Below are 18381 nucleotides of genomic sequence, written 5' to 3' on the forward strand. Positions count from 1 at the left end.
CGTTGTCGACGTATTTTTTTGTTGCTGCGTCCTCGTCAGATGTTGGATCTCTTAAAACTACTATTTTATTTCCGTTCATGCTGAGTTCACCCGTCATTGTGTCGCCGGTGCTTTTTATACAATTAGCAACGCTTTTTGCAATTTCATTTCTAATTGTTGCAAACGATATACTTGAATCTCTGATTCTGCCACCGTCAATAAACACGGGAATATTATCTGTAACTGCACCAAGTACTCGTTGAACTATATCATTCCATTTGATATTGCTGGTTTTTAGTTTACCATATCGATCTTGAAAACTAACAACCTCATCTGGGTCAACTCCAGCCAGATTCATGATATCAGCGAGGTCATCTTTAGTCACATACTTCGACAGATCAACGTCGGATTTTATTTTCTTACTAGTAGAAGATCTTCTGTAAATATCAACCATTATAATAAGACCTGTTGTTTAAAACGCTTTACGCGCAACGAATCGGTTACTTGTGTAATCATGCACAACTTTATGTGGTGGTTTGGATGATTTTGATATAGCGTCGAGTACATTAATTACTTCACGGCCGCATATTGGCGGATCTGTCATTGTTTGTGTGGGTAGCGTTGAATACCAAACATTTTTATGAAGTGGTGCAACATACTTGATAAATTCAACGGGTGGAGCTAACCCGTACGAATCAAAATAAACGATTCCACGTGGATCAACCGCGTATGATACCCAATGAGTGCCGGGTCCTGAATTCGAGTCTAGATTAATAATACCTGTTTCGAGTTTGTTTGGTTGTTTCGGTAATTGATCTCGCATAAAAACAACTCTAAAAGCTTTTATTTTTAATTTTTTAGCAGCATCAAGTAAATCAAAATTTGATGCTGGAACGTCTAACGTGGAAGCCTTAGGCCTCTCCCCCAGCGAGATCCCGGTAATCTTAGACCGCGTCCCTTTTTTTTGTATCCATTTCCTGTTGCTTTCTTTAGAGCCATTCCAGCAGCTGTTCCAACAGCACCTAACGCGGCTCCTTTTGCTACGGCTGGAGCAGCAGCAGCTATTAACGCTGGAATAGCCGCAAGAAGTGGAAATATACCACCTATTTTAACCATGTCTTTGATGGCGCTCGGGGAAAGATGAAATTGAACTCCAGTGTTTGATTCCAGGGCTTTATTGAAATGTTTAATCTGATTATTTGTCAACGATAATTTGTTTGGACCACCACTAATCTGATCTCGTTTTAGTGATATTTTAGTTCCGCATTTGTTGACGGTTTTTGATTGAAGCTTTTTGACCTGACCAGGAGTCAGAGTAACATTAACATGACTATACGACATTTTATATATAAATAATATTTTTCTGAATAATTAAAGATTTTCCACTGGTGCATCAACGACTCTCATTCGACCACTACCACCTTCAAGTAACATGGCTTTATCGCTAAGTATGACCGCGATTGCTCTATAATTAACATCACCTGTATTTAATGTTGCTTTGAGATGTATATCAACGACAGATTGTTTTGATAGATCAACATGTTCTAATGAAAAATAATAAATCGGATATAATTTTTTGAAATCATATTGTGATATTTGCAACCCAGTATCAACATTTTGATCACGTCCCATAAATGACATCAAACGATGATATGCACGTCCTATATGGTTTTGTGCATAATTTAGTTGTATATTCTCTGTTGGTTTATGTTGTCCGTTTATCCGTAAGGAAATATTTGTGAGACCTAGTTGGTCAAATATCATATGAGAGTGAGTTTGTGAGTTTAAACGATTAGTTTCCTGAAAAGCAATAAAAATATGTCGTGGTGCAGAAACACCCTGTTGTGATGCTATATGCCATGTAAACTGACCGTTAACGTTAGTTTGCATGCTATCCGTGCTTGTTGTTAACCATGACAACAAGGATTTACCACCTGCATCCATGAAAGAAATCAATTTTTGTTCTTCTGCGATCGTTGGAGTCATTACCGGCATCCACAGTGAAAGTTTAGACAATATTACTTTACCAGCATCACCAACAGGTCTCCACAGAGCATCGTTATCATCATTCTTTCTTACAAGAACAACCGTGTGTCTAGCTCCAAAAATAATCTTTTTAACATTCCTGCAAAATCCAAAAATATGCGATAGTGGAATTGTACATGAAAAACCTCTATTGCCTTCTAGCAACATATTTTTACGTACTGCAAATCCCAAGTTGAAATTTTCGTTAGAACCATGAACCACCGGCCACACAGCAGCATCAGCGGTATCGGTATCGTTTCTTGGTCGTCTTATATTATACGGATCGCTTTCAGGGTGATTGGAGTTATCTTTCACAAACATCACTGTGGGACCTGCTGATCTTGTATAATCATCAGAATATCTTGCTAATCCTATTATTGTTGTAGCAACGTCGACATCATTCTGAATTGATTCAATATTTTTTCCATCAATCATATATGTGGCGCTGCTAAATAATGCCATGATCCCGTTGTTGACAAAACCAATTTCTACTGGATTTAAGTAATTAGTATCATCCGTTTTTACAATTGTACCTTCTACCTCAAGAAAAGCATCAGAGGTAAAAAGTATCTACTTGTGTCATGAACTTGCAGTTCAATTCTTCCACGTCGATCTGGTTCTCGTGCGTCATAAGAATAAAACTGATAATCACGTACCGATTCATCCTTAAGGACGGGTGCTTCCATGTCAAATGCTGTGTCGGATACGCGCTTGAACATTTTATTATAATTATTTTCGTCTAACACGTTGATTACCACGTTCGGGAAATTCCACTTCCGGATATCAAACACTTGAGATATTATTTCCAGATTCACCGAGTCCTTGATCTGCTAACGCTGCTTGTTTTTGATTTGCAGCTTGATTTATTATTTTACTGACATCTGCAGGCATCACCTCAGTACTTGGTAATTTTACTGGTGGTTGTCGTTTTCGTCGCAATAATCGTGCTAGTCTTTCTTTGATCGCCGAGAACGCCTTACCAGCAACATTGATAATTGCACCAGGAGCTTTATCACGAACAATATCAATAGCTTTCATCGATAATTGTTTTGCAACTGGTGCTACTTTGGGAGCTATCCTTGTAAATAATCCCTGAATAACATCACCAAGTCCATCTCCGTAAGTAGCTCTATAGATTGGTAATCGTGAGTTTACCGCTCTGACCTGTACAGGTTTGCGATGATTATTATGTATGATCATCTTATTTTTATTTACCATTTATCTAACAACTAGTCATCAGCAAGTTCATAAATAAGTTCTCGGTAAACGCCGATATCCATGATACCACCTTGAAATAATCGCCGACAAATATCAGCTGCTTCATTAATTATTTCTGGTGAATTATTTCCGGCACGTTTTCCTCCTATGAGAACTTCTAACCGTGACACGTCATTGATGATATTATCAGGACATAAACCAGATCCTGTTTTAGGTTCATCTTGAGGTGTTTTAAATACTGGTGGTTGCATTACCGGAGTAAGTACTTCAGTGGTGACCCGGGGTGAGCCAGGTAAGTCACTTCTTCGAAATCCAGGTGGTGTATCTATCGGTGTAAATGTTATTTCCGGCGCAGGAATTTTACGTAAAGGTGAAGGAATTTTCTTCCGGGAGGGTAATCTTTTTCTGCTGATTTTTTAAGTAGCTCTTCAGTCCTTTTAAGTTCCGACTTCAACCTTTGCTGCGGCGAAGAAGATTGCTGTTGTTCTATTTGTTGCAGAGGTGGAGGAAGCTGATACTGGGAGAATTTTTCTTGTTCTAGTTGTTTCAGTCTCTCTCTATAAAGTCTTTTTACTTCTCTATCAAGACTTTCGTATTCTAGACCTCTAGCTTGTTTTTTGTTGTAATATACGCGATATATCCATTTAATGAAATTATTATCATTTGTTTTTTCATAACGGGGTTTTAAAATACTAGATTTATCAAATATATTATTTAATATCATCTCAGGTAATTTTTCTCTTTCAGTATTTCTAATAACATCAACAACTCCTTCGTTAAATCTTGCAATTAATTCTAAGTTTTCTCCTGCTGGTTTGGGTTCAGATACATGTTCTTTTTGAACGTCGGTGAGATCAGTACGAAGTTTTCCAATTTCTTCAAGTATTTCCTCACCAACAGATGGAGGTTGAGCTGCAGCTATGTTAGTTGGAAGATCTCGTAAAATCTTCTTTGCCTGTTTAGTTCTTCTTGCTATTTTTTCAGTCTGCGCTGCAGTTTGTTTTGATACCGGAAGAAGATCTTCTTTGATGACTGCAGTGACGGGCTTAAACAGTTTTTTAGTTTCTTCTTCGTACTCAACTTGAGCTTCTTGCTGCGCTTGTAGATTTTTTCTAAATGAGTCTCTGACAGGAAGAAATTTTTTAATTGCTCCTAATCGTTCTCGTGCTATTCTTGCAGTATGAGATTCCGAATGTACCATTATTTTTTAATATAACAATCTTTTAATTGATATCAGCAGAAGAGGTGTAAATTTAATTAAAAAGATATCATTCATATAATGAACAACTGTGCGTGACTGCGTCAAGGAACCACTAACAAATGTGATAAAAAATGTCGTGGAGAATATTGCAAGAAACATAATTATCTTATAAAGAAAAATCCTCATGCTGGTCCATGAAGTTGTGTTGGTTGTAACAACGGCGTTAGAGGATTATATCAGATTTGCAAAAATTGCGGTGGAGATCGATACAGAAGTTTGATGATATATTATAAACACAGAAAGAACATAAATCCAAAAATAGAAAAACCACCATCAGAACTTGAATATTACATGAAACATAGAACAAATTCCCATGATTCAGATGAAGATTCCGAAGATTCCCATGATTCAGATGAAAAGAAAAATATTCATCAAACTTAAAATTTCTTTTACAACATGAATAGCAGCAGAGAGGGGGCGTCTACAATTCTGTTTAGGACAAACAATAATCGTAGACGTGGTATTGACCTCTATGAAGGGTCACTATTTTTTTTTTTGGTCCAAATACAAGGGTGACCACTCCCTTAAGTGGTCTGATCGCCCTCTCTGCTGCTCCGTACAAATCCACTCTTTACATGGTGAATGTACATTTCCCTTGGTAACAAGAGTAGAATTAGAAACTTGATTTGTATTATAGCGTCAACTGTACTCTATAAAGTGCATGCTAATTACTCTCGAGGAGCGAGGGGTACAAATTCGGAGAACAATATAAAAAAAGGAAATAATAACGCCAAGCAATAGACTCCCACGAGTGTTCAAGCAACCGAATCCTATCAGTATATGTGGTATGTCAGTGGCTAGACCAATGTGTCCTGGCCCACCTGGAAAAAGGTAATGTGAAAAGAAAAATGTTTTGCAAAGGATAAATGTTACGCATCAAGAAAACGGAGAGAAAATCACAAGGTAATAATTTAACGAACTACATCAACACTACAGGGAGAAAATGAATATAAGGTAACGTTTTCGATAAATACAGGTATAGTTGATATCTGTCCTATTTATCAGACAAGAATCAGTCATACATGTAGTTACTGAACACGTTACCTTATGTTTTGATATTGATGAATCGTTCATCAGCATCAACGCCGGGGGGGGGGGGGGGTCATTTTATCGGACTAGTCGCAAATCCTCTCGTCTGATTTGTCGAGAAATGTTATCGCTCGTCTACATTCTTATTGTCTGCACATTTTTCATTGGTGAGAATAATTTCATAAAAACTGCGTATGTTATACAGATATTGCACTAAAGTGCAAACATTAAATCTATAGAAAAGGTACACTGACTTTAATTGTTATTTCTTTCCTCAGTAACTCCTCTCACTCTTCTCTCTCTAAAATCAACAGAATTGTGTGAAATACTGTGCTGTGCAGGATAAAATATATTGTTTCATTTTGACACAAAGAACAAAACCTTGATTACGATCCAATTTATATAATCACGAAAATATTGAATTGAGATTCAATTTTTATACTTAAATGAGATCATAGTATGTCCGTATTATCTGAATATTCAAATGTTTTTTGTGCTGGCCCATTGTTATTAACGTATAGGGGGTTTCACGGTGCAGCTCACTTTCGGATAGTTGAATCAATTAAGATGGCAGATGTAGATCAAGAAAATGTGACCGACCGCTCACATTATGCAAGCAGGATCGATATCTCACTATCTTAAAAAGAAATTCTATCAATATTTGATCAATTATTTTTACATCTCTTTTCTATCACTAACTTGCGCTGTTCCCAGCTTTCAAATAAATATTATCTGTCCATTTCATAACTTCATTATCTTTCCATTACTACATTATGCTTTAGTTTGTATTATTTGATTGTGCGAAAGTTTATCGCTGCGTAGAAAGTTCTTGCAATTTATCTCGCTTAAAGAAGAATGAAAATATGCTTATTTTGTACAGCTTCATTCATAGCAGTTAATGGAGGTTGAATGACAACGAGAAAAAATTCTAACATCTTAAGGTTTTTATTATTATTATTATTGATTTAGACTGTTGCTTTTCTATTAATGTTAATTATATTTTTCATGGAATAATTTGAGGTTTTTTTCTTCAAAATGCACAAATGTCCACCACGCTTGAACAGACATGCGAACGTACAAGTCTCCTTGATGATTATTTTAATTTTATTTCTTTGAACGGCTGGAAATTTTAGAGCATACAGTTTGGAGAAATATCGATGTTAGACACACTATGCATGTATAGGACAATTGTGGCTCTCACCTATCCTGCCTGTCTGTCTGTCTGTATGTCTCTCTTCTTTCATCTGGCGCATTGGTAAGTATATCCTCGAATGAATGTGTGTTCACATACGTATATTACAAAAACATCCTTCTGGTTAAAAACGAGTATAAAATGATGCTAAGATAGAAAGAGTGACTGATAGAGAAAGACAACAAATATGAATATTTGTGAGTATTCATTTATTATTGACTTGTAGAGTACGTTCTTACAAGCAGTATCTTTTTTTAAATCATACTGTTTGCAATTTTACATCCGTTCATGTTGATCAATATTGATTTAAAAGGCGAACCAAAGTAATATGACGGAATCTGTGAAATAATTGGATCTTTAAAATTTACACATTTGATGCAAGAAAAGTTAAACAGAATTAAACTAATTTTAAGAAAGCTGTTCTAGATGAATTTCCTGGTGGCAATCAGAAATCTTGTCTAAATACCCCAGCAAATTTGAGAGTTATTGCTTGTCAGCATAAGCAAAGAAAAATCATGCTGAAACTTATTGCATGTAGCATACGATATTTGATGTTTCAAAAATCAAAAAGAAAATGAAAAAAAAATGAAAAAGAAAAACAACAACACGTCATTGGGCATGTTACTTAATCTGAACATTGTACGATATTTACACCCAAATATAAATAAATATTCCGTCTGCATTAATTGCACTCATTTACAGTTATGATAGCTAATCTAATTATTGCTTTGTTAAGAGCATCTGAATACATTAAAATACTGTTCCATTTTTAAAAAAAAAATTCTGTTCAAAATATTCAGCATTACAGATCAACTGACGTATCGAATTCATGTTATAATTTTCGTATCGAACTTGTGTTAGTACTTTCTTAACTCGTGTTATAAACGAACTATTAGCATTGCGAAAATAACTGGGAAAGAAAGATATATCAACATATGAAAAATGAAAATTGTTGAGATTGTTTTCGTTAAAGTTATATAATCAAAAATGTACAATAAATGTTTAAAATCGGAGAGCAAAGTGAAATGTTCCTACGAATGTATCTGAAATTATGGATAATGAATTTATATTATCAGGTATGGACAGTGTATTTAATTTAATTATTTGATATCATTTCAGTATGGAAAGTAAAAAATATTTAATTATATGATATAATTTAAGTATGGACACTGAATCTAATTATCTGATTTAAGGTATATAATTATTCTCTTAGTATGAACAAAAGATGTTTGACATATATAATTGATTCATTGGTTAAACAATAATGATCTGTGTAGTATAGATAATATACCTTACTTTGCTGACTTCATGTTTCGCTAACTAAGTGTAGAACGGTGAACTATCGGGAACTGGGAATGTTTTGTGGGCCTGCGCATTGGAGCTAAGGAAGGTAATTTTAGGCCATTGCAACCGCGATACCCTCTTTAACGCTTGATGTATGTTCAGTAACTTTACGTGCTTTCGATCTGTACTTTACAATACGTTTGTTATATAAGAAATTAAAACGATCTTACTTTTTCATATAGCTCACAAATTTACTTTCATGAACTAATTTTGGTGCATACAGTGTAATTCGTCAGGTGCAACAAAGTATTATGTTTACTAGTTATTCTGCTTTGGGTGTTTTTATTGGGGAGGGGTGTGCAGTTCTTTTTTATATGCATTTTTCTTCTTGGTAAACCTTTATGTAGCTAAACGCAACTGTTATGTATATTTAATTTATATTGTTCACCTGACTTTTATCATGTTGATATTTGAGTTTGAGTTTTTAATGTTTCTAAAATCCGAGTTCAAGGCCTAACCTTGTTTACGAGAGCAAACTTGTTGACAATTTGATGCAATATTCACATTTAAGCCTGGAAAGTCTTTGTCTCTTCTTCTTTTGTCCCCCCGTGTCAGTGTTAGCATGTATAACTCAGTGAGATTTAAGCAGGCATTGCAACGCTGTCCTGAGACAGTCAATATTTGAGCTACTAACCATAACCGCTTGATAGGAAACTATGTCAAATTATCATGTTCAAAGGGAAATCTATATGCACCGTAGTTCACAGATTCTATGCTGTCTAAATCTGACGAAAGAAATTATTATCTTGGGGGAAAAATGAGGAACAGCTGCTTACGATTTGCCAGCGTAAATTAAGGTGCACACTTTGAAAGTAATGTGAATTTAAAGTGACGACCTTGGTCGAAATTCTTATGCCTTAAATATCCTGATAGAGGAAACGTCTGCTCCATGGAAGCCTAAAAAGAATAGTGCTTTCCTCGTTAAAGAAGGAAAGGGGACCAGGTGGCTGTCTTGTAAGAAAAGACAAGGCTTAATGTAGGAAGCACAATTTCTGAAAGAGATCACCATTAGGGAACAGTTTTCTGGGGAGAGACGGAACAGTCCGAAGACGGAAGTCCGAAAAAAGAAGTGACGAGTTCAGAATAAAACCTGGGAAGTCCAGAAAGGGGTGACGCGTAGAGAATAGGAAGGCTTGAGGAAATAGGAAGATCTTTATACACGGTCAAGGGAGGAAGGTGACACAATCAGTCGTAGACAATGCGCTCTTTTCACCACTCGTTATTATAATGAAATAAATCCAAATTAGACACTGCTATTAAATTATATTGACATAACTTAGATTGAATTGGAGTTGCTTCTATTAACTGTTATTATTTTTTTAAAATATTTTTCTTGTCTAAGGGGGCTTGTATTGCCTTATTTCTTCCCATTAGTCTTGCCCAGTTCTCTGTTGAAATTCTATCTTTCCACTCCCACCGCGCTATAATATCGAGGGCTGTCATCCTCTAGATAACGCCAGCCAAATCCAATTAACCACACCTCTTACTAAGAGGGTGTCGTTTCAGTATATAAGCAGAGTTTTTTTTGTAAACAAGTTTTCATTTTTACTTTAATATCAGTCTTTGGGAATCTATGATCAGAATTTATAGTTTTGTTCAGTTCTAACTTGATAGGAATTATTTGAATCATTCATTGGAATTGCAAAGTGCTCGTTGACTTTTTGAACTAAAACACTACTTTGTGATTAGTGAGAGATCACTCAAAGACATACTTGATTATATCATTTTGGTACAGTAAGACATTCAAGGCTCTTGGTATATCAGGACATCCAAGTATATTGGAATTCATTGGGAACACTCATTACTTTTGGACTTGTGATATGACATTTAGGATTATTTAGGATTTAATTTGCAGTAATGTAAGAATCTTTTGTGCTTTCATCTAGTACTCAAGAGAGATAAATTGTTGTTGATTTTACTAAGCTTGTTGGTTTAGCTTTCTTGCTGTTGCATAATTTAAAACACAGAGTTGTAACAGAATTACTGCATTTATTAAACATAAGAAAATGACCGATTAAAATACTAAGTAACTTTAAATCATTATATTAAACAAACAAACAAACAAAACATGTATATCCCCCGCCTACAAAAGAGACTCACCACCACCTCCACCCCTGCAAAATCAGACTACCGTGATTTTATATGGGGGCAGATTTATAGGACTACGTGGAAAGTAATGGATAAATCAAAAGAAACGCCACATATATTTCCTGTTCGATCGGGAGATTTGTTTCTGGCTATTGTTGTCAGGAACACTCTTTTTTGGGTACCAGACAGATGCCCCCCGCCCCCCATTTCCATAAAAAGTGAAAAGTGTTGTGGGTATGTTGCTTGTTTTATTTTTATAAAAAGAATTTTCAATCAAAAATTTAATTATTTTAAATTTTTGATGGGGTATTTATATTTCCTAGTGTTATCTAGCCAAGTTTGTTTCACCTAGCTCGAATTCGCTCCTCTAGTTCGTGTTTGTGACCTTTGCTAGAGGTCTCCTTAGTATCGTGTTTGCTATATGTGTATTGCTATGTGTGTGAATGCTATATTAGTTTCCGTGTTGAGACAGCATATCAGTCAAATTTCCCCAGTTTGCCTTAGTACTAGTTCTTTTATTTTATTTTTTGTTATACTTTATTAATCATTTTTGAAAGGGCAACTGAGCGGTGTATTATTTTCAATAGAAAAAAACCTAGTGTTTTATGTGCGTGCTTACATGTGTCGCTCATCGCATAATTTTGAAATGAGGCGGGCTGTGCTCGAGTGAGTGTCCATACTTTATTTATTTGTCGTATTTCACCCGACTCGAGTTTTGGCCCCCTCTTTTGTTTTTGTGGCCAAAATTCCAATTTATATTAGTCAAGTATACAGTAAGGGAGGTGTATAGTTAAGAGAGAGCGAGAGTTAGAAATAAGTAGAGGTGTTGTGTTTGTTTTTGTGTTTTGCATGTACTAGTGTTCCACATGGGGTGTTTTTCTTAAGCTCTTTTAATGGCCTTTCCACTTCGCGTGACGCCATGTGATATAGCCCCATTACGTCATTACCTTTTACTTTCCCCGTACAGATACCCTGTCCTTTTGTATATTTAAAGATAAGGAGAATATTCCCTAAGGATTGTTTGATATTTATATATAAACACATGCAAATTAATAAGTGTTTAACGATATATTAGCCACCTCCAAGGAGATCAGGGTGGGAACGAGGTCTTAGCCCGCGTTGGCGTTAGCGCTCGTAATGAGCGCTATACCAAGGCCCCTTTCTTACCCCATCTCACTGTTTGGTATTTGCTATATAAACACATGCAAATGCATTAGTGTTTAACGGCATATTACATTTATATGTCTGTTTGTTGTTGTTGGGGGGTTTTTTGGGGTGGGGTGGGGGGGGTAAATCCATTTTATATTTAATTTTATATTAAATTTTTGAGAGATATCAAGTGATTTTTCCTGGCTTTAATTAGTCCATAACTTTTGCATTTTAAATAATTTTATCGGTTATGATATCCTATGAGTAGTGAAGTGGGGCACCCTAGAGACAATGGGAATTACCATTAAAAACACCCCTGGGGCACTTTGGAGACTATGTAAATTTAACATGGGAGATATTGCTGGGGCACTTTAGAGACAATGGGAAATTAACATGGGACTATATTTTGGGTCTGCTGAGCGACAATGGGAAATTAACATGGGACTAGAGTGTGGGTCTGTTGAGCGACAGTGGGAATTTAACATGGGACTGGAGTGTGGGTCTGTCTAGGGACAGTGGGAATTTAACATGGGAGAAAGAAAAAAAAATAGCAATTCTAGGGACAAGGGGAATTTAACATGGGATTTTGTTTAAAAATAAAAAAATGGGGTAGGCAATTGAAAGTCAAGGTCTTTTCGAGAGATTGGAGTGGCCCTGAAAAGGGCCTTTGTGTTTCTTCTTCTTCTTCTTCTTCTAACTCCTCCACTTCTTCCACCAAGTTCTCATCTTTTCCATTATTCCTTTCTTCTTCCTCTTTTCAGTTTCTGTTATCCAGTCATTATGACCCATCGCTCTGAATTTCTGTTGGTTCTTTATCCAGTTGTTATTCAATCTTTCAAACTCTAATTTCTTCTTCTTATTCTCTTCTTCCTTTCTCTCTTTGCTCCATTTTTCTTTTATCTTCATCACTTCTACTTTCATTACCTCTCTAATTAGTTCTTCTGCTTTTATGAACTGGTTAAAACCCCACTTTACGTACCACCATTCAGTCCAATAAAAGCTATTTTCTAGGAAGCTCCTCACTTATATGACATGATCCAAGGCTTCCTTTAAAGAACCTACTCTCACGTAAGGTCGGTCAATGAATCCTCTGATTCTTTCTACTTCTTCCTCAATCATTCACCTTATTAGATCTTTTGCTACTCCAAGACTCCTCACTGTTCAGGCTACCTTCAAATCTTCCTTCCTTATTCAATCTTTCTACTACATAAGTCCCATCCATGATCCAAAAATAGCTATGTCTCAAATCGTTAAATAATTTTGTCACCTCCATCTTCTTTGTTTATTCCTTAGAATGGTGCGAACGACGAACACTGTGGGTTCTTATACGAAAAGCGAGGACGTGAAGGAAAACATCCCCCAAGACCCAAAACTTATATTACCTAGATTATCACTTAAAACGCGCGGACGTGAAGGAAAACATCCCCTACTTTTCTCATTTCATATTATCTACTATCCACATACGCGAACCAGCAATAAACTAACCCAAAATCTACCATCCACACACTCAAAGCATTAAAATCAAATCCCAATAATCTACTATCCACACTAACCTATGCTAGCGCTTATAAACACACAATCATATACATAAACTAATACACTCACACTAGGAAAAAAAGAATCAGTGTTTATATTCACACTACTCTACATACACACATTGGCAAATGGATTACTATTTCTTTTCTAAATGTTTGGGTAGCTATGAAAAGGGCTGTTTTTTAAGAACTCCAGGGCACCTGGTTAATGATGGCACCTTCCAGGCCTGGCACCACACACACATCTTCTACTCCAATCTCCTTTCACTCTTCTTTTGACTGGGAGCGCAGAGGGAGGATGATTGGCTTCAGCACCCCAATCCTCTGTCTCTGGTATATTGTAAGTCATCCTCTCTCCTATTTTCTTTTCCTCCTCTTCCCTCTGTCTTCTCTTCTCCTCTTCCTTCTTTATCCTTCCCTCTTCGACCATGGCCTCCGCGGCCAGTTCATTTACTATGCGCCTGGCATATTCCAGGTGCATCTGGAGTTCTAGAAGCTTTACAGTTCTTGTATTCATTGTCTTGCTGTTAACAGGTCGACGATGGGTAGCCCAACTGTTGTTTGTTGTTGAGTTGAATTATAGTGGCGTGCGCTCGCATTGAGCATGTACCACTGGTTTGTGATGTCACAGGCACCTTTTTGATTACTCCTGGGGGAAGGAATGGTGCCACTTCCTCCAGGCATTTATGTGTTCACAGAACACTTATTGATTGGGCCGTCAGGTCGAGGTACTTTTGTGTACATATCGATCTGATTGTAAGGCCTATATTTTTGATTGAGTGGGATTGGACCCAGCACGCACTCTGTCATTCATTTGCATTGATTAGCGACTAGTGGGATTGGACCCGATCTAGTTCGTATTTTGGTTTATGATGCGTGCAGTGCACGTATGGGTTTTGATGTCTGTCTGTGGCAAAGGGTGAAAGTGATCAGGCTCGGGCGGAGTTGTCTTGCCACAGGTTAGTAGGGTTTTTCCGATCCAGGATATTTTGTTCTAAAATTCCGTCTTTGAAATTTGTATAATAAAACTCTGTGCTGTTTTTAAGAGAAATAGAGCCTATTGAGGTTGATGTTAGCTACTAGGTGACAGCATTTTAATCGATTGGTTTTGCAGCCTTGTGCTGCTGGTCCTGGATGGAGTTGGTGTTTTTTTTCCATCTTATTGAGTAATTGTTTTGGGTCCTATTTTTCTAGTTGTGATTTTTGGTTGCAGCCTTGTGCTACTGGCCCTGATAGTCATTGGGCTTTTTGACTACCTTATGCATGTGATTTTTGGGGTGTTATTCTATAGTGTTGTTATATTTGCAGCATTGTGCCGCCGGGCCTGATAGTCGTTGGGTTTTTTCGACTACCTCATATGTGTAAGTTTGGGGTCTTAATAAGGGGATCCCTGATGGTCTATTCTTGCGACCACCTTATACGTTCTATTTTGGGATTATAAGGTTATATCTAGGTTTGTCTTAGCTGTCACCTATGTATAGAAGATAGAGTTTTGTAGCAGTTAGTTAGGGTGTTAGGAGAGTAATATGTTAAGAGAAGTGGAGAAGGGTCGTTATTGTCACCACCTACCCCCCTGTATATTTCTTCCGGGTATTTGGACTAGTTACTTATTTATAGTTGGTGTTTTTTAATTTACGCTCATTATTTGTATAGTTTTTTAGTCAGTGGGCTTGTTTTGTTTATAATTGTTTCTATAAATTTGAGTTTTTTCTACTGGTCAGAAATTGGCACTTATTTCATGAGTGTATTTATTTTGTAATACTTTTGGCTAGATTCGGATTAGATTTCCTCGTCGATCACGCTCGCCTCTCATAAATGGAGAGTTCGGGGAAACCGAATCCTTGTATTCGCCATTGGTCTAAGTTTGATATATATTTTATGAAAGTATTTATTATTGTAATCTAATTGATTTCATTGCTTATTTGGTTTCGGATTAGATTCTCTCGTCGATCACGCTCGCCTCTCGTAAATGGAGAGTTCGGGAGAATCGAATCCTAGTCCCTGCTATTGGTCTAAAAAAGTATATTGTTTAATTATTTATTTAGGTTGATATTTAGATTTTTGTATATATTTCGGTTTTTTTAAGAAAAGTTATGATGTTGTTGTATGTGGTATTTAGGTTGGGGTTAGTGTTGTTAAGGAATTCTGGATATGTACTCGGCGATCATATTTTATTTTGTTCAGTTTTGAAAATTTCCCTTTCTTTCTTTATTCTGTAGCATATGTTAAATATGTGGTGCAGATCTTCAGGCACCCGACAGTAGAAACAATTTGGGTTGTGAGGTTTTGGTCCTATGTGTTTTCCGTAGCTGTTGGCTGATGTCGTTTCCCACTTTAGGTAACACTTCCACGCGTCGCACGTAGAGTCTGGCTTCTTGGATAATGGTTCTGTAATTGGCATTTGCAGACATCAGATGGAAAGCGGCACTGCTGCGATTCAGTCTCAAGCGGATATCCACTCCGTTCAGCAAATATTTCTCTTGCAACCACATGTCCAAATGCAAACGATCCATCAGTTCTAAACTCCGACTTTTAGCAATTTTCTTTTGACGTTCAATGAATAACTTATTGTCATCGTCTCTATCGTTGAATTTGCTTGCAAGCATCCAGATGAGTGTTTTTGGCTTCTTTTCTGTACGTCAAGAGATTTTCCAGGTACGCCCGATAAGGGTAAGTATCCATGCTGCTGCTGACCAGTTTGTTACTCAAGTACAAGTCCACTTCGCTGAACAAGGAATGCATGAACTTGTTAATGGGAGCTACTTCCTCACCGTCATTTAGATTGGGACCATCCGTTGATGTGTCTTCCACTTTGACTTTCAGGAACAAGTAACTACTGTTCAGATCGATGTAATCTTCGGATTGTCCTTTGATTTCAAACTCGATGGGAGCTGAGGCTGTCAAAGAGGAGATAGGATGAAATTCCACCCATTGGGATTCTTGCATCGTCATCATGGTGGGGGGCATGGCAAACAGATCCAGTTCCGACTTGGAACAGGCGCAAGACTCTCGGTGCATCATTTTTCTGTTTCTCAATAATCGAAAACGTCTAAGTCTCGAACGGATCTTCTTTTCTTAGCCTTTCTAGCTTTAGAAGTGTGAAGTCTGGTGAAAGGGTGTTTTCTTCGTCGTCTCTTTCTGCCTTGTCCTTGCTGAATGCTTGACTCGGTAGCATGCAGGGCATTTATAGGTGTTTCTCGTAGGCTCAAAAGGTCTTTACCCGTTTGCAGCAAGACATTTTTGCCTGCCCTCATGAAAGCTTCTTTGGGGTTTTGTTTGTCGATGATGACATTTTGGAGAAATTCTTTGCCTTGCGTCAGTGCGGAATCTTTCAAGGCGTGCAATCCTCGTGTCACCATCGGTTTCAAGACTGGGGCCACCGAACGAAAGGCCGATTTTAACATATCTCCTAAACCGTGTCCTCGCTGTCGAGCAACCCCTCGGTACACTGGATACATGACTTAAGAGTCGTGAGAGAACCGTTTTCGAAAATGGAGTTTCACCGTGACTTTTCCTTTGGTGAATGGAATATTTTGTCCCAGATCTCCTTTTATAGCAATGTTGACCGTGTCCAAATAAGACTTACTGACAGGCAAATAGTGAGAATGTACAAATTCGCGGTGAACGTGATAAGTGTTTCCACCTTCCTCGTCAGCGGCCATGGCAGAATCCACTTTGAAAGGAATGACACGCAGTAACGGCACAGAGGTGTGTCCCACCACGTTGTACTCCACCACATCGGAGTAAACAAACATCAAATTCAGTCCTTGGTTCAGTTCTACCGGGGCACGAAAATACTTGGCAAAAGAATCGTTGTCGGAAATGACTGGTAATTCGGATTTTTGTTATACTATCATTCTCATCTCCATGTCCCCGCCCAACATGTCAAACAATTCAGGACAAAATAAAAAAGACATGATTTTACCCTCAGAAAATTTCATAAGGAAGCGACGAGCTGTTTTGTGGTATTCCATGGTGACACTTTTCTGAAATTTTCCAAAGCTTTCTGAAACACGACATTAAACCTGGAGGCTATGGTGCTCACCAAATGTTGACCACTGAAATAATAGCCTGAGGGAATTAACAACTGATAGGTGGTCCACTTTTGATTTTTTGTGCTAGGGGTTTTCTTGTCATATTTGACATGGGTATCCAAGTACACTTGCAATTGATCCTCATGAATTTCCACCGTAAAAAAAATTTTGATTGGGAAGGACATTGAGGACTTGGGTTGGGTGAATGATTTCCACCAAAGCCACTTCCCAATGGGCTTCGTGATTTAATTGGATGGTTTGAGGTAACTTGACCGTGTAACAGCACAACGTGTTCTTGGGAAACACCTCCATAGAACTGTCACTGGGTAAGGTTAAGTAAAATTGGTTGTTATTGTTCATAATTCCAGAGTTCTGTGGCTGTCCGAGGGGTTACTGGACGTCAGAGGAGTGTCTCCGCCCAAAATGGGGTTCTGGTTATGGTTGTTGTTAGAGTGGTGACTGACACTGGCACTGGACACAAGGTTCCCGTTGTTCCCGTTCGAGGAGAATTTCAGGGAGGGATTGGGAAGCAGGTAACCGATGCAACTGCTTAATAAAATGGTCCACAATTGTTTGTCTTCTTGTTGCAAACTCAAATTGGCAATGGCTGCCCCGATGACACAATACACCACGAAGATTTGGCAGAAAAAGACGATTTGCGTTTTAGGCACACGTTCTCCACACCAAACCCACACGGGTTGTTTTTGTAAATCTTGCAGAGACGAACTGCGTGAAGGAGTGGTAGCAGTAGTAGCTGCGTCTGTGTGAAAGGGCATGATGGTCACTTCTTTTTATAGTCGATGACTTGCGAAGCGTCGATCCAAGAATCAAAACTGGGTGGATATCCTTTCCAACGTACTTTGACTTCTTTGACACGTCGTTTGCCCACTTTACGGGTTCTGCGTTCGAGAATGCTTTCAATGTCGTACACGTCGTCTTCTTTTTTGGTGACACGTTGTAACTCGGGCAAATAAAACGTTCCTTTGAGCACTTCTCCGTTCATGTCTTCCAATTTATAGACGGCAGGATGACGACCATGCACTCGTCCAGTGACACGAAACAATTCGGTCGTCCAGTTAGGTAAGTAACCTTTGTCGAAAGTGCGTTTGGTTTTGCCAATGCGTACCCAATCTCCTACGGCCAACACTCCACTTTTCTTGGGGACAGCCCTCGTCAGGAACGTACCAAACAGGCGCTCAAACACCAGCACCTCGTTCTCGGGAGTCACCTCTTGCGGGGCACGTCCAATGCTTCGATGCTAAGAATGGTTGTACGCTTGCACCAGGTGCGGTAAGATGTCGATGTACTTCAGAGTGTGGTGATGCGTAAAATATTTCCACATGCGTTCCTTCAAAGTACGTTGAAAACGTTCCACGATGCTGGCTTTGGTTTCGGGATTCTCGGTGGTAAAAAAATGAATGTCACGTTTCTTTAATTCTTTTTGGAAAGCTTAGTTCAGAAATTCGGTACCTTTGTCCGTTTGCCATCGAAGAGGGTGACGACCGCTTTGTTTCAACACTCGTTGCA

Source organism: Sinohyriopsis cumingii, chromosome 1 (assembly GCF_028554795.1).
Source record: "Sinohyriopsis cumingii isolate HCF-2022 chromosome 1, ASM2855479v2, whole genome shotgun sequence".
Taxonomy (NCBI): Eukaryota; Metazoa; Mollusca; class Bivalvia; order Unionida; family Unionidae; genus Sinohyriopsis; species Sinohyriopsis cumingii.